At 38.9% G+C, this 21,009-nt stretch overlaps 1 long non-coding RNA gene and 1 pseudogene across 2 annotated transcripts in view; one reads left to right on the forward strand and one right to left on the reverse strand.

Moving 5' to 3' along the window:
• LOC147823271 (uncharacterized) overlaps positions 1 to 21,009 on the forward strand; it is a 306,661-nt gene that overhangs the window by 223,292 nt on the left and 62,360 nt on the right. For both annotated transcript variants that reach the window (XR_015444122.1, XR_015444121.1), the window contains exon 3: positions 3,194 to 3,376. This is a non-coding gene — a long non-coding RNA (uncharacterized LOC147823271). The remainder of the gene's footprint in view (positions 1 to 3,193; positions 3,377 to 21,009) is intronic.
• Positions 10,503 to 12,885, reverse strand: LOC101703713 (N6-Methyl-AMP deaminase-like; annotated as a pseudogene).

Here is a 21,009-nt window from a genome sequence, read left to right on the forward strand (position 1 = left end):
AAAACTCATTGTTCACAAAGTACCTGGTGCTTTTCCCCATCAGGAATAAGATAGTCATAGGCCACAAAATAGAAAACACGTGAAGACACAGGTAGAGTAGTTTTTCACGGTAGGGCATTGACTAGATGGTGGCTGACTTGTGCTGTTGAAGCAAAATAGACCAATTCAGTTTTTACAGGAGTAGACACCTATTTAATGAGAACCAATGAAGCAGACTTTTCAGCTTATCTAGTTTTCCCTCTATACCTAGGAGAGTCAAAGGTTAAAAGAAAAGCTTCCACAAATTCACACGGAAGGTTCAAGTTGTACTTTAGAAATATCAGTTTCAATGTCTTTTTGTCAAAAAAAAAAAACACCTTGGAATGAAATGAAAATTTAAAGACCTTTACTTGTTGTTCATAGAGCATTAATTTTACTATGTTTACTGAGGTTGGCTGAAGCAAACAATACTTTGTAGGACATCATAGAAATCAGTCTAGATTGTTCTAGAGGACAAAGTAGCTCTTGAGTATTTGTAGATGGGAGGGGATGGTCATGGAAGATAAGATAATGAAAACTGGAACTCCAGAGAGGGGCTGCTTGAGGATTACCATTTTCAAAAGTACTTTTCCTGGTCAGTCCAATTCAGCATTTAATGGCAGTTCTTTGAACCTACCACCTTCATGGAAAAGTTACTTTCTTTTTAGGTGTGTAATTCAAAACACTTTGATGTTTTTATAGTTATAATGCACCTGTTAGTTCTGGAAGCCATCTTGTACTTTTAGCAGATAATTATTAAAATGTTTCTGCAGAAACCAAGAGGCTGATTATGTTGAAAATGCAGGGATGGCATAAACTTATGAAGTTACATTTGTGGCCTTTATCTTGCCCCAGTAAAATGCATAACATATTTCAAAATTTATGAAAATAGAATGGCATATAAAATATGCAGTTTTACTCACTTAAACCCTTTTCATTGATTATTTGTCAGGTATAAGAAAAACTGCCAGGCACAATGGGGGAGAGAGCATAAAGAAGAGTGATAAATAGTCCTTCTCTTTACAAAGAGGTTAAGCTAATCAACCCAGTCCAGTTCTGCAAACTATCATCCAGAGAACCTTCAATTTGGATCTGGCTGTTAATCTATAGACCATCTTGAAATGTTTAGAGAAGGATGGCTAGCCAAGTCTCTAATATATGTGTTAGAGTGTGAGGCGATATGTCCTTACAGAAGCAAAGCCATATTTTATTGCCTAGTGCCTAGGGTGTAGTACGTGTCTAACGAATATTTGTTGAATGAATGCTGCAGAAATTAAATGACTTCAAGAGGCTCCTAAGTAGTCCTAGGTAGTTATGTATACTGGGAAAAATAGGCTCTTTCTGTAGTGTCCTTAAATGGTAGAAATATATGTTTTCATTGTTTTAGAGTGTTCTTTGGACAGAAATTGAATCCCCAAAGCAATAGGTTTGGGAGGCAGGGCCTCTGGAAGGAGTTTAGGTCATGAAAGCTCTGTCCTCACAAATGGATTAATGTTTATTAAAAACAGAAAGGGCTCATGGGAGTGGGTTAGCGCTCTTGTTCTTCACTGTCTGCTATGTGCAGACCCAGCAGCAAGGCTCTCATCAGATGCTGGTGCCGCCATCTTGGCCTTTCCAGGCTCCAAAGTGGTGAGGAAAATAACTCTCTGTTCTTCATAAATTATTCGGTCTCAGGTATTCTGTTATAGAAGCACAGAATAGACTAAGACAGACAGTCATACTTTTTCTGATATTGTAGAGTTAACCATAAAATCCTGGTCCTCATCTTTTCAGATTCCTTTCCAGGGTCCTGGATTGTACAGAAGGATCTAGGTGATTCTGAGACAGGTGCCCAGAGGCCCCATTTTAAGAAACACTGTTACTGAACACACATTGATCTTTAGAATTTCATGGAAGTCTTTACAAGTAAAACTCTTGAAATTAAGAATACGTATAATGGACTTGAGAAGAATTTTGAAAATAGAAATTAAGATTTCAAAGCACAAGTCACATACACAAAATGGCTTTGCATCCTCACAAACCCTGATAAGCAGAGCTACTGCAATATCTGAGATGATGAAAGGTAACAGCAATGAATGAAGGGTTATGGGAGGCTGGAATCAACAGACCAGCTGTAACCCTTGTTCTAATTAGTCACTGAGTTCATCTATGATTTATAGTTGCTAGATCAATCAGGATAAAGGGCATCTTTAAATGTTTAGGCAAGCGTGTCTGTGAAAAGAGGCTAAAACAGGAGCAGTAATAGAAAAAATTAAATAGAATTTTTGATTCAAGGATGGTTTTTCCACCAAGAAATTTTATTGAGTTGCTATAATTCCAGTGCGCCTTCAAAGCAACAAGTTATATTATGACTCAAAAGCAACTGAACCTCCGCAACTTCTGACTATATTGTAAACCTACACTTGGAAATGGACACTATCAGTAGGGTTAACACTTGGTGAATAATCTGTCAAAAATGGGAAAAACCACATCCACTGGTGATTTGTATTTGTGCTCACTCACTGAGATTTTTTGCATTGAAAGAAATCTGTTTTATTTGATGCTGCACATACACAGAGCAGCAATTTAGAACACTGAAAAAATGAGCAAGACTGGTATGAAGAGTTAATTTCTGTTCTAGAATCTTCTATCTTTAAAAAAGCTTTTGGATGGATTGTTTTATAGGGCAAGTGGTAGGAAATGAAATAAGTACTTTCAGGCAAACTATTTAAGAGCAGAATCTAAGGAGTTATCCAGGAATAGTTGTTTTAAAAAGAAGACAATAGCAAGCTGAATTGTGACCCCAGAAACTCAAGAAGCAAAGGGTAGTGTCTATTATTTGTCTTAAATCACGATAATGTAGATGGTTAATTATTTATAATTAATAAGGAAGAAGATATTTGAGGAGAAATCAGGTGTGTTACACTTGAATGCTTACATTATATATCAGTCCACTTATCTGAGTGATCTGAGTGATAAATAAACTGAAAAAGTCAAAGTCAAGAATCATAAAACATACTGTCACGGTCATGACACTCTCTATAGCTTTGCTGTAGGCACAAGGCCTCTTCATCAGTCTAGGAGTGACTGGAGTTCTAAGGTGTCTTGCGTGGGTGTTAGGCGTTGAATTGTGATAGGTGTTAAAGTGGTATTTTCTTGTTTTTTGCTAGCTTATTTGTTTTGTTCTGTTTTTCAGGCCTTGAAAATTAAATCTCAGAGCTGTAAAAATGGCAGACTTTATAGCCCACATGTTAAATTGACTGAAGTGGCCATGACTGAGGCCAGGACTGTGGAGAAGGAAGACCCAGGCAGAACCAGCTTTGATTCAGTCCTCCTCTGCCCCACCCTATGCAAGTGGAAGACTAGGAAGAAGAGAGGGGTAAGCTTTTTGGGAAGAGTAGTGTTCAAAAAGAGAAGCAATGTGGTTAGAATATGGTTTATTTCTTCCAAAACGCATGTTGAAATTTGTTTACCATTGTGGCAGCACAGGAAAGTGGGGCCTTGAAGAGGTGATTGGTTGTTAAGAAGGATCAATACTTGTCTTGCAGGAAGAGACTCATTCTTATGGGAGAGGATTATTATAACGCAGGGCCACTTCTCATGTTTCTCTCTTCCACATGTGTCCTCTTGCCCTTCCACTTTTCTACCAAGTTATTCTGTAGAATGAGGCTTTCATCACATGAAGCCACCTGATCTTAGACTTCCAGTCTCCTGAACCATGAGCTACATGTATGTCTTTCCTTTAGAAATTACCCAGTCTTGGGTATTTTGGAACAGCAACAGAAAATGGACTAAGACAGAAAATTGATACCAAAGAGTGGGCTATTACTATAACAATACCTGAAAATGTGGACATGGCTTTGGAATTGGGTAATGAGTAATATGTGGAATGGATTTGAAATGAATTCTGAAAAAGCCCGGAATGCCATAAACAGCATTCTGGGTGATTTGAATGAGGGTTCAGAAGACTAGAAGACTAGGCAAAGTCTAGATCCTCTTGGGTGTTATGTAAGTGATCATGATCAGAATGTAAACAGAAATATGGGCAATGGAGACTATGCAGATGAGATATCAAATGGAAAGGAGGAATATCTTATTGGAAACTGGAATAAGGCCATCCTTACTATATAGTTTCAAGAAACTTGGCTGCATTGTGTCTATGCCCTAGGGCTTTGTGGAAGATTGAACTTAAGAGTGATGAACTTGTAGCCAGGAGAGCTGGTGGGAGAGATTTTTAAGCAGCAAAGGACTCAAGAAGCTGCATGACTACTTTTAACAACTTACACTAAAATAAGATAGCAAAGGGATGTCCTAAAGGCAGAATTTATTATTAAAAGGGAAGCAGAGCATAAAGATTTGGAAAATTACCAGCCTGGTCATGTAAAGAATGAAAATGTGTGCAAGAGTTCAGCCAAGCCACTGTTTGCTAAAGAGATTAGCATGGGCACCATTAATCAGGACAATGGGGAAATGGCTCTGAAGGGGATTTCTGTGTCCATCTCTTCTTCACAGGCTTTGAATGTTGACTCACGCTTATTATTAAAACCAACCACGATGAGAAACACATCCTGCTGGATAGAGAAATAATGCTGCTTTTCCCTCTCCCTTGTCTCTCTCCTCACACCAGAGGGATAACTGGGCAGAAAGACAGGGGAAAAAGAGCACTACAAGAGAGTAAGAGAGCTTTAAAACAAAAGACAGAAGGTCTAACAAGGCCCTCTTAACAATTGGAATGAGATGGTTCCAACGAATAAAAATGATTATAAAGTTTTGCCGTGAAAATAAAATTCCTGAAAGCGTTGCTAGAGCACACCTGGTGGCAGTTTCTTGGAAACGAAAGCTATTTCAAATTTATACTACATGAGTCAAAATTTTCACTTAAAAACTACAGTTGAATAATCCATTTCCATGATGAACAGTCTATAATTTCCAGTGTGTGTGTGTGCGTGTGTGCATGTGTGCGTGTGTGCGTGTGTGCGTGTGTTTTCTTAAGTGAGAAGTTAGACTCCAGGGAAGCAATCTCAATAAAGTGCCCTTTGAGATTGTTTTGCTCCACCCACTCCATCTTTTACTTTTCTTCCACCCATGCCTAATTCAGCCGCAATTTTTAAAGCAATTTGCATTTATTGAGTCTTTCAAAAGGGATTCAAGTTTTCATAACAACAACAATGTTCTTCTTTTTTGCATTAACTCCACTGGTTTACATAATATTTAGTTAAATTAAAAAAAAATTGAAAAGTAAGTAAAAATGGTATAAACACGTTTGGGAGCCAATGCAAATGGTACTTGGGGAGTATACAACCTGAATGGGGTCCACAGAATTGAGGAACTTTCCAGAGATGTCTCTTACCTTAGTCCCCTCTAATGTGTCTGTCTGCTGACAGGACACAGGGCTTGCAGCTAATAGGCTTCTCATGCATGTTTTATGTCTGGGAGAGAAAACATTTTAAACTTCACTGGGTCATCCATGGTTTCCTTGGGTGAATGTGAACGATTTTCTATAAATCATTAAGTATCCATGCAATCTCTGCCTGAGAAGAATGCTTACTTGATGTGAAATTACACACTACTAATAATCATGAACGTAAAATGAAGAAAATCTCATTGAATGCAAGCAGGAAGAAGCAACACTATTCATCTTCAAGGAGTAGAAAAGAATATCAATCATCGCTAAAGATACTTAAACATCATCTACTTCTGCTTCTAACTGGATTTTAAATAAATTTCAAGCCCCGATTTAATCAACTGTATGTGATAATATGTTAGTCTCATTTGTCTGCATAAATCCCTCTAGTAAAGAAAGCTGATATTAAGAGAGCACATTCACATGCATGCCTATTATTCCTTCAAGTCCTCATCTAAGAATTTCTTCATTAGAGCCATTGTCTTAGTTTTGTCTATAATAGCTGTTTATTGTCTCTAGGAATCTGTTTTTATTCCAGGTTCCATTCTTCTGTACTAATACAGACCTAAGCTCAGTCAGTTCAAAGGTTTCCTCTGAAAGCACATGTTTTCCCTAAAAACAAAGGATCTTCCTATTTCCTAAGGGTGGAAAATGGGAAAAACCTGCTCCTGAAGATTCTGTCTTGACTTTTTCTCAGGCAGTAGATCCATTACTTGTGGTCCTGTGTTTCAGACATAGGAATTATCTTACTCTATTCTCATCCTGCAGGGAAACCAGCTGTCGGTACTCACTATGAATCCACTTCCTGTCAGCATCAGGAGCCAACTTATGGGCAGGGCTTGCTGATCTTAGACCCACCAAGGACCAGACTAAGGCTTTTCTCTTCTGCCTCTCTGCCCATGAAGCAGGGACTCTTTTCAAGTCTCTGCGGGAAGTCTCACTTCTCTCTAATCCTCTTATTCGTGATGTTTTCCAATGCTTGAGAGTGTATGCTTTTGAAACACAAAAGCCAAGATGAAACTTGCAGAACTCTGGATCTCTCCCTTGCCGCACATCTTCCTGGAGAATGGACAGAGACCAACTGTGAATGAAGGTAAAAAGGATAAGTCAATATCTCAATATAACTGTCACCAAAACTCTCCCACACATCTCATCTTCAAACTCAACCCAATGATCCTGTTTCTTTCTCCTCTTCCTGGTCCTGAACCAGCCTGAAGTTTTGGTCCTATGGTGGCAAGTACTTTCATAAGTTAAACTCTACCATTCCCTGCCCCAAAGGGGTGATGGAACATTAATATAAATGTTGTCTAGGGATCTGCCCCCAAATTGCTTCTTTAACTACTATTCAATTTTTTTCTTCAAGTTGTTTCTGTTTTGACAGTGGGACTTACCCAAATGTCCAAACTCCGGGCTTTTTATTGTCTCATTTTATCAAACTAAACTTCGTTGTATTTTTTTTTTTTTTGGTAATGGGGATCAAACTCGGGACCTTGTGCTTGCAAGGCAGGCGGCGGAACCACGGAGCTAAATCCCCGGCCCCAAACTAAACTTCTGACGTGGTCTCAATTCCAAATCATTATACCACACTAATTTGCCTCAATCTTTGTGACAGGTGGAATAATGCCCCCCTCAAGATGTGTATATTCTAATCTCCAGAAACTTTAGATATATTATGTTAATGAAATTTAAATTCCCTTAAAGTAGGGAGATTACCCAAGTGGGCCCAATGTAACCACAAGGGTCCTTAAAAGCATAAAGGGGAGGATGCAAAAGAGAAAGTCAGAATGATGAGATGTGACCTTTTAAAGATGGAATGAGGGACAATGAGCCAAAGAATGCGGACAGTCTCTAGAAGGTAAAAAAAAAAAAAAAAAAGGCAAGGAAATGGAGTTTTCCCTAGAGTCTCCAGAAAGGAATAGAGTCCTCTTCACATATTGACTCCAGTCCACTTACAGTCATTTCAGACTTCTGACTTCCAGAATTGTTAAGATTATAAATTTATGTTGTTTTCATCCACTAAGTGGGGATTTGTTATAGAGAAGATAGGAAACAAGTAGAATCTCCATCATGGAATCCAGACACAGTCTTCAAAATTCTGGAAACAAGAGTTTGGTTTCTGCCAGATCTCTAACCCAAAGATGGTTTTCTCAAGTACCTCTTTTTTTGTCTTTTTGTGTAATGTGTTTGCATGCTCTGTACCCAATGGGATACCCTATGACCTGGAATCACTTTTGCTGCCCTCTTCCTTGTTCTCTGCTAGAAATTTCCAGTACCTATAGACATCCTACACTGAAACTTTATTCCTAACAACAATTCTGAGATGTCCATTTGTTATCTTGGCATCCAACAAAGCTGGTCTGCATCCACTTAACATTGTAAATTGGCTGATAGCAGTCAGCTCAGTTCACAGTCTTAACTATCCTTTTAGAATAGCCAGGATCACCATCTTCCTTGATCCTATGAGTTGCCAATATCCTCTTTTCTTCAGTGATCTTTTCCTAGGGCCTGCACAGGATAGCATGAGAAGAAAGCATGTGGAAACCAGTTTTCCTTCTATGGGTATCTACAGTGCTCATCCAAGAATGACACTTTTTTTTAGTTTTTGCAAATAACGTTTTCTTTTATTACATTCTCCCTTAATTACATTTCTGTTATTAACTTTTCCCCTAGTGGATATAACTATGTATTGACATTCATTTTCTGTGCAATTTGGACAGAATCTTGGAGATGTTATTAATTTGTGCTTCCACATAGTTCTGCCATTTCTAATTTTATGTGATTTTCCTTATTACTGTGGAGCTTAATGTTATCCAGATCTGTATGATATGTAGCAAATTTTGCAAACTCGGTAACAAAAAAAGTGCTGCCTGTGCTTCATCAATTTTTAACACTTTCCTCTTCTGGCCTTCTGAAAAAGCCTTCCATTACTTTGAAACCTTTGGAGAAATCATTGTGGTTCCAACAATATTAAAAACACAGAGTTTTAAATGGCATTATTTTCATTATATAATTCTTATAGTTGCAAACAAGTAGATAAGCAGTAGTTTTGATATTTAAGTCACCCAAAGAATCTATCATTAAATTGATGGTATCAGTTCAGTCAATGGCTTCTGTTGTTCTTTGCATTTCTTTTTTTTTTTTCTTGTACTGGGGATCAAATTCAGGACCCTGTGCTTGCCAGGCAGGCTCTGTGCTGCTAAGCTACATCCTGGCCCTGTTCTTTGCATTTCTAACTCAATAGAAATATTTGGATGTCCTGGCCTCTTGAAAAATGGCTGTCTTGGATTTTATTGAGTAGAAGAGTATAAAGTTGTGACTCAATGCGAGGTTCTTTGTTTTCTTTACAGGATGAGTTAAGTCCACTTCCATGTTTTTATAGGGCAGCTTCATCTTTGCTTATTTCCCTCTTTTTAGCATTGTTCTAGCTTTATTTTGATAGATTTATAATTCTTGTATTCTTTGTTTTATATTATAGTTTTTTGATATTTAGTAAGGTTGGTATTTTTGTTTTATCGATTATCCATTATTGTACCGTTAAATAACATTTCTAATGGCCTCTGGTACAGATTGAATATTTGTCCCTTCTGATATTCATGTTGGAATTTAATTGCATTGTAACAGTATTAAGAGGTGGGACTTTTAGGTGGTCATTAGGCCAGGAGGACTGTACCTCACAGGCAGGACTAAATGCCATTATAAAAGGGCAAGTCTGGCCCCTTTTTTACTCTCTTGCCCTTCTGTTCCCCACATGTGGGGATCATTTAGCATGCGAGGTGCCATCTCGGGAGAGAACAGCCTCACCACTGAACTTGCTGGCACCTTGACCGCAGACTTCTCAGCTCCAGAGCTGCGAGGGAATACATTTTTGTTTATAAATTATGCTACTCTGTTTATAGCAGCACAAAATGGACTAAAATAGACTTTCCTTTTTTTTTTCTGTGGTACTAGGGATCAAAACCAGAGCCTTGCACATGCTAGGTGAGTTTTCTGCCGCTCAGCTATACTCCCAGCCCTTTTTATTTTTTATTTTATTTTGAGACTGAGTCCTGTTAAGTTGCTCAGCCTGGCCTTGGACTTGTGATCGTTCAGCCTCAGCTGAGTAACGTGGACTACAGGTACGTGCCAGGGTTCCTGGCTGACAGTTTAGTTCTTTAAAAGGTATACATTGTTATGGTTCCTCATAAAAAGCAGCAATAAAACTATGTTGCTTCTCTTTCCCCTCATATCAATGATAGCTTTTTTCATTCTTTCTCTGCCGCTCTTTAAAACATGTTTCTGAGAAAGTATCATGGGGGAAAGTGAGTAAAATGTGATTATAAACCACTGAGTAATCAATAGATTAAAATTTATATTGAGCATCTTTTATGTGCCAGGTAGGTGATGCAGCTGATGGTATGCAGAAATAAACCCAGGCCATTGCCCTTGGGGAATTCAGAAGGTGGATGACCAGATGGATAACGGAGAATTGAGTGAAAATACCTGTTAATAATATTCCTCGACAAGAACTCTGTATTTCTCACTGTTTTAGTGTCTTCACCGGGAGATGTGAAGACATTCTTAGAAAATAATCTGCCTAGTTACTTAAGTGCCTTATATAATGAGCTCTATTAAGACATCTTTATAACAAGATAGTATTACCATAATTAGCCAGTGAATTGCTGCTGAAATATATCTCAGAGAAAAACACATTTAATTCATATTTTTCTCTAGTCCAATCTAGTTTTTGAATTTTGTTACATCAAATAGCTTGGAAAACAGGTTGATATTAAAACATCTTTATAAAGCAATAGTTTTTTTTGTTTGTTTTTGGTACTAGGGATCAAACTCAGGACCTTGAGCTCACGGGGCAGGCAGTGGAACCACTGAGCTAAATCCCTGGGCCAATAGTTTGTTTTTTATAAAGGACAGTTTTGCTTTATATTCTTTTTTTTTAAGTAAAGCCACGTAAGACCTCAGGGCCTGCTAGTCATTTTAAGACATAATTACTGAGCACCTGCCATGTGTACTGCTATGTTTCAAAGGAAGTGGTGGCTGGTCTACTGAGTAGGGTATGGCAGGAAGATCTTGCAACACAGACCCAAAAGCAGTCCCCCTTAAAAGCTTAAAAGTATGACACTTTGGGCTTCAGGTGATTCCACTTCTTCCTCAGTTCCTATCTGGTGCTGTCAGAAGCAAAGATGTGGCTGATGGACTCATAAGACAGACCCCACAATTGAGACTGGGTCAATTTAAATGTTTCCACTGCCAACTGGTACTCTTGAGAAAAGCAGGTTGCAAAAGTGTCCTTATCGTCAGTACAGATCACAGACGGATGAGAAATGCTGTACCAAAATATGAAGTGATGCTGGAGCAAGATGGAACCATCTGACTTTTGACGTTTGAAGTCAAGAAGAGTTCAGGTGGTATCCGATGCTGCCTTACAAAGTTCACCCGATCCAGGGATCCTCTCTCAGAGGAGTGGAGAAATATTCCATGCCCAATTTTGTCAGGAAGCAGATCCAGGAGCAGCTGGGTTTCTTCTTTTTGGTTTGAAATCTCTGAAAGATGCAATGCCAACTTTAGGGCTGCTCTTTTAGCTTCTTTTTAAAAATTTTTTTGGTATATCCTTTTATTGGTACATTTTAGGTGTACAATATAATGACATTCATCATTGGAGATATGCACCTTTACATAGTCTCTCTTAGGACTGAGGATTTGGCTCAGTGGTTTCGCTGCCTGCTCTGCAAGCACAAAGAGCCGAGTTCGATCCCTGATACCAAAAAAAAAATACACAATCTCTCTTGGTTCTTATTTTTCCCCCTTTCCCTGCCCTCCCTTCAACCCCTCCATCCCTTCCTATTTACAAAAAGGTTGTTTCCTTTTTTCCATTTTCTCATATTAATTCCATTCCCTTCTTTCTCTTCCCCTACCCCTCCCACTTCCCCTTCCCCTTTGCCCCTTTTCTTCCTATTTCACATTACCTATTATACATTTTAGTCCTTATTTACACTTTTAGTTTCTCACACTAGAGAAACTATTCAGTATTTACACATGTGTGTCCTATTTATTTCACTTAAGAGTATCGCCTCAATGTGCATCCACTTAGCTATAAACGTCTCTAATTTCTTGTTTTTGATGGCTGAGTAGTACTCTATTTTATTTTTAAAAAAACCCACATTTTCTTTATCCAGTCTCCAGTTGATGGGCATCTGGGCTGTTTCCAAGTTTTAGCTATTACAAACTGTGCTGCTATGAACATGGGTGTACATATATCACTGTGGTATGATTCTTTTAATTCTTTGGGGAAGATACTCAGCAGGGGAATAGCGGGGTCAAATGGGACTTCCAGTCCTAGTTCTTTGAGGTATCTCCATACTGATTTCCACAGTGGTTGCACCAGTCTACACTCCCACCAGCAGTGGAGCAGGGTTCTTCTTTCCCCACAGTCCCGCCAGCATTTGTTATAGGTTGAATTCATGATAGTGGCCATTCTTTCTGGGGAGAGGTGGAATCTCAGTGTTGTTTCATTTGCATCTCTTGAATGACCAGTGATGTGGAACATTTTTTCATGTGTTTATTTGCCATTTCTACTTCTTTGTATGAGAAATGTCTGTTCATTTCAGATGTCCATTTTTGGACTGGGTCTTTAAATTTGGGAGGTCTGATTTTTTTAAGTTCTTTATAGATTCTAGATAGTAGACCTTTGCCTGAGGGACCGCTGGTGAAAATTTTTTCCCACATTGTGGGTTGTCTCTTCACACTGCTGGTGGTTTCTCTTGTTGTGCAGAAGCTTTTTAGTAAGAAGAGATCCCACTTGTTGATTGTTTGTGCTAGTTCACGGGCAACTGGAAGTTTTGCCTATAAAGTCTTTTCCTACACCAGTGTCTTCAAGAGTTCTACCTAACCTCTGTTCCAGAGTGGTTCCAAGAAGTCTTTTGCTTGTCCATATATAGTAGGGTCTCCACTGAGGTCAAGGCCAAGAACTGTATCCTCGGTAGAAAGGAAGAACTCTTTAGCAAGTTTAACAGTCTCCTTGGCTACCACAGACTTCTTCTGTCAATTGATATCAAATACTTAACATCAATGTCTAAGTTTTCTTAGACATTTCTTAGACATGTTTGGACTGTCTCAAGTATAGATTCCACATAAATCTTTTTGGTCATTCCAGTAGCATTTTCTCTTCTGGGTGTGCTTCTCAGTTCCAGGTACTTGACACCATCATTAGCAAACTCTTTAATGACATCTTTTGTGACTAGTAGAATATCTTCAGGCTCAGTAGTAAGCTGATGAATAATTTGAAACATCTGGAAACATTCTTCTAAAGTTCTTTTCTTTCCTTTGTCAATCATAGTCATCTGATTGTTGATGTCAAGATTTGGCTTCTTGGCTATTAATTTCTTCATGGTATTTGAACTAATGGATACATTCAAGTGGGCATGAAGTTCCACTTAGGGCAATTCTGAGTAAAAGTCTGTCATCCATGGCTGCTGCTGTTCTGCCTCCATGATTCCAACAGGAAAAAAATGGTCCTTTTCCACTCTTATTTCAGTAAATTCTGTGTTCCTGGATTTTCTTCAGCTTGCTTCCACACATTTTCATAAGATTGGTTGTATATATAGTTCTGGGTTCAATTTCACATTTTGATTGATTAGAATATATAAAGGAAGAGCGGAAGCATGGAGTCAGATGGACCTAGGTTTGCCCTTTTATCAATTCTGCATTCCAGCATCTTTGTGGCCTGAGTGAGTTATCCTCATGGCTTCGGTTTCCTCTTAGAGATTTCTTAGCTCTGAGGGCCTATTCCCCTCACACTGAAAGGCTTGTAGAAAAGTGAAAACCCGTACTCCCCTCGCACATTGCCGTTCAGTCCTCATGCTTTATATTCTTTTGTTATATTTTATAACACATATTGTGAACATTTAGTTTAGGCAAAGTCACATAAGTACATGGTTTATGTGTCTTAGCATGTTGTGCATATGAGATTGACTATAGTGACAAGTGACCTAGACATATGAGTTTGGAATAATGCTCAGAAAGGGGTAGCATGTAGTAGAGCTAACTAGCCCAGGCTGGGACTTCACATGTCCCAGCTCTGCCTAGCTCCCACCCTAAAATTCACTCATTGCAATCTTGGTGGTCACTTCTCTGCATCTATAAAATGGGAATGATACTCCAAGGAACACTGAGGAGATTGAATGAGATCAGTACATAGAAGTCTTTAGCATCTGAAAAGCCTTACACAGAAGGCAGAAAGATGGGTGTGTTAGTTTACTATTGCTTTATTAGAGAATTATCTCCCTAAAGCACAGCAGCTTCAGACAACAGGCGTGTATCTTACAGTTTTTGAGGGTCAGGAATTTGAGAGTGCCTTGTCGGGTGGTGCTGGCAAGAGTATAAGCAAGGTATCACCTGAAGATCCAGGCATCTTAAGGCCCACATGGGGGAAAATCTGGTTCCAAACTCACAGGACCATTGGAGGATTCCGATCTTCACTGGTTGTTAATCAGAGGCATCAGCTCCTTCCCAGTTGGGCCTCTCCATAGGGTAGACCAAAACAGGGCCTCTGGCTTCATCAGAGCAAGTGAGTGAAAGAGAAAAAGAAGGTATTTAAGATTAAGATTACAGTATCTTTTCCACCTAAATGTGGAAATGACACTCATCACTTTTGCTATATTTTGTTCATCAGAAGCAAGTTACTAGATCCAACCTGCACTCAAGGGGAGGAAACTACTTGAGAGCATGGGGAGATTATTGGGAACCATCATAAATGCTCCCTTCCATGAGAGAATTAAAAATATGCTTCCACAGCCTAAATGTCCACCGACAGATGAATGGATAAAGAAAATGAGTCCAAGAGATGCAGGGAGAGGGAGGGACCAGAGGGGAAGGGGAGAAAGATTTAAGATGTATTATGTACATGTACCAACTCCTCATGATGAATGTAATCCTTATGCACTACAAACATGTACCAATAAAAAGTAGATAAAAAATATACTTCCATAGTGCAATAGATGACCTATGGAAAGCCTCTTGTACTTGAAGCAAATGGATCACTACACCTTTAAAAATAGGCAATGGGTGTTGTTATTCCTATTCACTTATTGCCCAGATATTTCTGAGGAACCTCCATAGGCTGAGTGCCTTTAGGAAGGAAAGTAAGGCACGAGGACCTCAAAGAACTTGCAGTACACTTGGCTGGTGAGTGGGTGGAATTAGACAAGCAAATCCTTTAGAGATCTGATGAGTGTGATTGCAGAAGTATGGAGAGAATGGCCCCCTTTTTCCACCATCACATCTACCTTACCTCTAGATGTACCTACCAATTGTTTGTATTATTTTCTCCCAATAAGGAATCCTCCTTACTCCTAAGACCAAACTAACTTTATGCACTGAATTTGATGCCAAATGTCTTCCAGTCTTTCTCTTATGTTATTTATTTATCCTCTTGCTGGCTCATTACCATTCCCATACAGACATCTCTCCCATTTCTAAAATGAAAACCCTCCCTGGACCTCATAACCCACGTTTAACTATCCATCTGGTTCTCTTATTGAGAGGCAAACTCAGCTAGCATGCTCTCCTTACCTCTTAAATGGCATTTCCTCCTCCACCTTCACTGAACCAGTTCTCAGGGTCAGAGTGATGCTCATCTTGGCATATTCCAGAATTTCTCAGCTTTGGCAATGCTACCATGTTAGGGCCTCACACTTCTTTGCTATGGAAAGCTGTCCTGTGCACTGTAAGGTGTTTATCATCACCCCTGATCTTTACTCACTGAATGGCAGTAGCATCCTCCCAGGTGTGACAACCAGAAATGTCTTCAGGCACTGCTGAATGTCTCCAGGGATCAAAGTCACTCACAATTGAGAGCCACTGGTGTCCTGCAGTCAGGTCCATGTACCCATCTTACTGTTCTCAGAATTACTCGACACAGTTGATCACTCACTCTCCGTTTTTCATTGTGGCAAAATATACAGAACAGAATGCATCATTTTAATTATTCTTATGTGTACAAGTCAGTAACATTAAGTACATTCACTATTCACTCCTTGTTAAAACGCTTCCTTCATGCAACTTCTGGGAAATACCAGTGGCCTGGTTTTCATCCTACCTCACCAGATGGCCCTTCTCAGTGACCCTACTTGCTCTGCCTCAGTTTCCAAACAACAATCATTGAGCATCCCCCAACTCAGTGCTCAGGGTTCTTTTCTGCACACCCTTACTCCCTTGGTGGTCCCATGGTCTAAATGTCATTTAAATTGGTGACTCCCAGACTTACATGTCCAACCTTGCAAGCACCCTCTGAGATTTGACATACTATTCATTACACACTGCCTGTTCAACACCCTCACTTGTACTTCAGTAGATGGGGCACCCACCATGTCCAAACTCTTGACAATCCTGCCTTCTATCAAATTTGTTTCACTCCTGGTGTTTTCCATTTTAATTAAAGCCACTACCACTCAATTACTAGGGTAAAAATTTAGAAGTGATCTTTAATTCTCCTATCTCTCATACCCATATCCAAATACAACCTGAATCTGTCCATTTCTGTTCCCTTCCACTGCTGCGAGTCTTATCCAAATTATCATCTTTAGCTATTGAAACAACCTCTTAACAGTGATTCTCTATCCATGCTGCTGTGGCTCCAGTATTCTTCACATAGCACCAAAAATGTCATATACACACATGCATGGGCATGCACACACACACTCACGCACGTGCGCGCGCACACACACACACACACACAATCACCACCACTACCACCACCACCAGTCGATTCCCCTCTGACTTGGAATAGAATTCAAACTTCTTCCCTTGGCTCAAAGGCCCTATGTTAATTGGTCCCCACCAACCTCCCTGCTATTGTTACTTCCCAGTTTCCATAGCACTTACTCTTCTCTAGCCTCATCAGCCTAATTATCATTCCTCATGGTTTACCAATTCCTGTAAGTTTGTTTCTGCCTCAGAGCCATTGCACTGGCTGAGATACTTTCCCTAAATTGTTGCACGATTCATTTCCTCCTTTCATTCAGATTTCTGCTTAAATAGCAATTGGCCTTGCCTGGCATGCTATCCAGTTTCTTTCCACCCTCACCTTCTACCTGGCTAAGTTTCTATCTCTCTACTCTTTTAAAATCTTAAAATATTTGATATTTTAATGCATATTTATTTGTTTATTATCTGACTTCTTTAGGTGTAATGTAAACTCCATGAATGAAGATATTTTGTCCGTTTACTGTCATATCCATAACTTCTGAAGAGTAAGTGCTCGATAAATACATCTTTAATGAATGCAGAATGAAGGAGATGTATTTTCTTTCCATAGAGGGAAAGAGAAGCAAGCAAACAAGCAAATACAAAAATAACAACCACTAACTTTCCAGATGCTTCTTTAGTCAGGACTGAGAACCGCTGTTCTAAGTGATGATAGATAGATAGATAGATAAATCATAAATATTTGTAATTCTAATTTCCATTGCACAAAAAGTTTGGTCTTTGTTGTTTGCACAAGAAGTTTGCCTCATCTAATGGAATAAATATGGCATTTTGGCATAGCTCAATTTTTAAATAAAAAGACAAAATTACTTAGCTCTTCAGTGGAGCAAATAATTACCATGGGGAGAAACAAGGAAGACAATTAAACAGTTTCTCTTCATTGAAGTTGGTAGGGGAGATGAGATGCATAACCTATACTTGACCTTATTATAACCAATTCTCTTCTCAAAAATTATTTTTCCCAGCATGAAAGTAATTCATACCCATTATAAAAATTTTGGAAAACACTAACTCAGTAATTGAGAAATGTATACTACATTTTAATTAATATTATAATCTATTCCATGTCATTTTTTACTAAGTACATATTTGTTTTAGTTTATGAGAGTCCTAAGGGGAACAAAAGATTAGAGATTAAATGTTTCCCACAAATTGTAAGCTCTCTGTCCTAACTATTGTATTCCACTATTGCCTCTCACAGAGGTCAATGTTGAACCCCCAATAGGACATCATATCCTGGGGCACCAATCAGCCATGAGGTTGATTACTTCAGACTTCATCCATCATGGAGCACAGTGGTTTGTTCTTCTTGGGATAAATATATATTGAGTTTAAGTTTGATTGTCCTGTCTGCTATGCTTTTGCTAGCTCAACACTTTGTGGATTTAGGAATACCTTATTCACTAAGAAGTTATTCAAAGTCCAAGTAACTCGTTACACAGAAAAAAAAGTGCAGCAATGAGCTTATACCTATAGAATATAGTAGTGAGACCTACCACTCAGAAGCTGTGGACTGTAGAAAAATGGAATGGCATACTGACCACTAAATTATGGCACTCAGTGAGAGACGAAATTCTGAAAGTCTGTAATGACATCTTAATGGCATGTGTTTTGAATTGGCAATGACTCTTTGTCTCACAAACTGAACATATGGGTCCAAGTCCAAGAACCAAGGACTGGAAGTGGAGATATCTCCTTTTTCTGCTATAGCAAACATTACACAGGTAGACATTTTGGTTTCTGATCCCACATCTTGGACTCTATAGGATGTCATGCCTCTCAAAGAAGGATGTCTCAAACAGGGAACATAGTAATGGTTCTACCTAACTGAAAGCTGAATCTATAACTTGGATATTTTGAACTCATACCAATGAGTCTTTGGGCAAAGAAGAGGGTTACTCTACTGTCTAGGCAATTCTTCCTGATTACCAAGAGGAAATTATGTTTCATTAAACAATGGGGTAAAGGAGAATAACATTTGGAAACTTAGAAACTCCGCAGGACATAAGTTAATGCTCTGAGGTCCACAAGTAAATGTTAATGAGAAATACACAAAATAGGGCAACCAGCAAACACTCAGACACAAAAATGAACTTTTGAGTCGTCTCACCAGGTAAAGAAGTTCCACTAGCTTAAGTGCTAGGAAACATGAAACAGATGTCAAAAGAAGGAAATCATAAAAATCCACTGTAAACTTGTAACAAAATACAGAAACAGGAATTTCGAAGTCTGGGATATTCGTTCTTGCTTATTGGGCACATCTTTGTGTAGTATTATAGTGGCAGAATTCTGAGATAGGCCCCCACTATTTTTAACTATCAGTGTATTTACACCACCTCCAAGTTATTTAATCAAACACTAACCTAAATATTGATGTGATGATATTCTTTTCAATGATTTAATCAAGGTCCCAAATCAGTTGATGAGAAAAATTATCTGGCTAGGCCTGATTTTAAAGGCCTCATGAGCCTTTTAAAAGCTGAGATATATCGTCAACTGGCCACATATAGGAGGTCAGGGATTCAAAGCATGACAAGTATTCAACATGCACTTCCTGGAAGATGGAGGGTGTTATCTGGCAAGTAATTCAGGTAGCCACTAGGAGCTGAGATCAGCCTCCAGCTAACATCCAGCAAAGAAAATCGGACCTCAGTCCTGTGATCGCATGAAACTAAATTCTGTAAAAAAAAATGAGCTTGGATGCATATTTTGCCTCAGAGCTTCTAGGTACAAACTCATTTGACCTGAAATCTGGACTTCAGCCTCATGTTATCTTGAGCAGAGGACTCAGCCATGCTGTGCTGGACTTTAACCTATAAAATTGTGAGCTAATGAATGGATGATGGTTTAAGCCACACCGTCTGTGCTAATTTGTTGTGAAATAACAGAAAACTACCGCAAGTGTTCACTTAATATTTTTTCTCCTTCCCTCTCATTAGTTTATATAAGGAATGTTCTTGATAGTCAGCTTTACAATTTAAGCTTTAGGCGTGGTTGGGACTTTAAAAGGGATGTAATTAATATCCCTGAGAGATAGAAACCATGACCGTTGTCAGAGATGGATATAGTGACTCTCGAGACATCCTTGTTTTGGTTGGGGAGGGTAAGCGTATAAAGATGTCCTCAGTGTTGTATAGAAGTCGAACTGTGGAAAGAAGGGTTTGCAAGAATGCTGAGAGCCATAGGTTGGAGTGGACTAACTATGGAGCTACTCTCTCCTAGGTCCAAGCCTATATTTCTGTACTCTTCTGGTCTCTGAAAAATACATTATTCTGTTGTCTTCTGGCCCCCTGTTAGGGTCTGCTAATACTTTGCACTAGAGGAAGATTAGATGGTAGAAAAAGGAGCGAGTGGGCTTCTGTTCTTTTTATTTTGCTTATGTTCCTGTCAGCACCATCCTAGAGAAGACCCTTTACCTGGCAACAGCAGTTTGTTCCAACCTCTGGCTTCTTTTGGAGCTCTCGGAACAGACACCAGGGTATCCCTCAAGGGTATGAGTGTCAGTCAGCTTGAGTCTGCACCTCAGAGGTCTAAGCCCTGGCTCCTCAGCACCCGCCTTTTTGAGCTCTAAATTACAGCAGCCCAAGATCTTTCTTTTCTTATCCTTTTACAGTAAATAGTGTTTTGGTTCACCAATGATTCTGTTTGCAAACAACTCGGTTCATGAAAAAAGTGTTCCACAAAATTTGCTTCTGTTCCCAAATTCCACATTGGGTGACAAACAGGACTGCAGCCATCTCCCCAGAATCATGGAATGAATTAAGTTTGTGAACCGAGGCACCACTGTATTTGCATGTCATCCCAGTCTTCCCTTTTTGCTTTTCAGCACTCTGATGCCTGTAACTTATGCCCTAAATTAAATGATCACTGTTGAAACCACTAGTGTAGTTTCTGTTTCCCTAATGTGACTCTGAATGATGTAGCTTACATAATTTCATCACAAAGCAGCGGAGCTCAGAGACGAATGGAGGTCCTCACACATGGTATGTTTTATAAATGTGTTTGAACCAAATAATGAATTATTGAATGATGAAACCACATTTTTGTCAGGAATGATCATGGTATACAAGATCACAATGACTCATCAATATAGGAAGTAATGTCCAAAATGGATAAAACATAAGATTGTACACATATTATTTAACAAAGTAGAATTCTATGTAAGTGCTGGAAGACACAGCTAAAAGACTAAAGGGGTTGCCTCTGGGGAGGTGAACAAAGGAGAATGGGCAGGGTGGGACCATTGTTTTGTTATAAGCCTTGTAGTAATACTATGCCACTTTTCAACCCCAAAATGCTTGTATTACATTCATAAAAATTAATTTTAAGGGCCGGGGATTTAGCTCAGTGGTTCCGGTGCCTGCCTCGCAAGCGCAAGGTCCCGAGTTCGATCCCAGGTACCAAAAAAAAAATAATTAATTTTAAGTGAAAATTTCTGAAAGTATGCTTCAGTAGTTAACAAAAGGTGTCTCTGATGACTGGGTTTAACACAGAAGGGTCCTTGTCTTTCTCATTTTAATTCTCTGTGCTATTTGAATTTTTACGGTGAATATGCTTTCCTTTTATAAATATGATAACAGTAATAATAAGAAGGAAAATATTATTATTGGCTGACTTTGAAAATAGGCATTCAATGAAATTAAGTAATAACTTCTTCAAAATCAAGGTAAATTTGGAAAGCTAGGACTTGAAATTCATGATTAGTATGCTGTTATGTTAGAATTGCCACTGCTCACTTTCTTCAATCCTTTCGACACAGTCACACCTACCATGGCTGAAATTTCTTCTTACTTTAAGATTGCAACTCATTTAGGGAAGTATTTCTAAACAATGAAATAGCCATCTGCTAG

The sequence above is a fragment of the Heterocephalus glaber genome, unplaced genomic scaffold (genome assembly GCF_053883595.1).
Source record: "Heterocephalus glaber isolate CG9 unplaced genomic scaffold, H.glaber_assembly_v1.0 deba00001594, whole genome shotgun sequence".
NCBI classification, from domain to species: Eukaryota; Metazoa; Chordata; class Mammalia; order Rodentia; family Bathyergidae; genus Heterocephalus; species Heterocephalus glaber.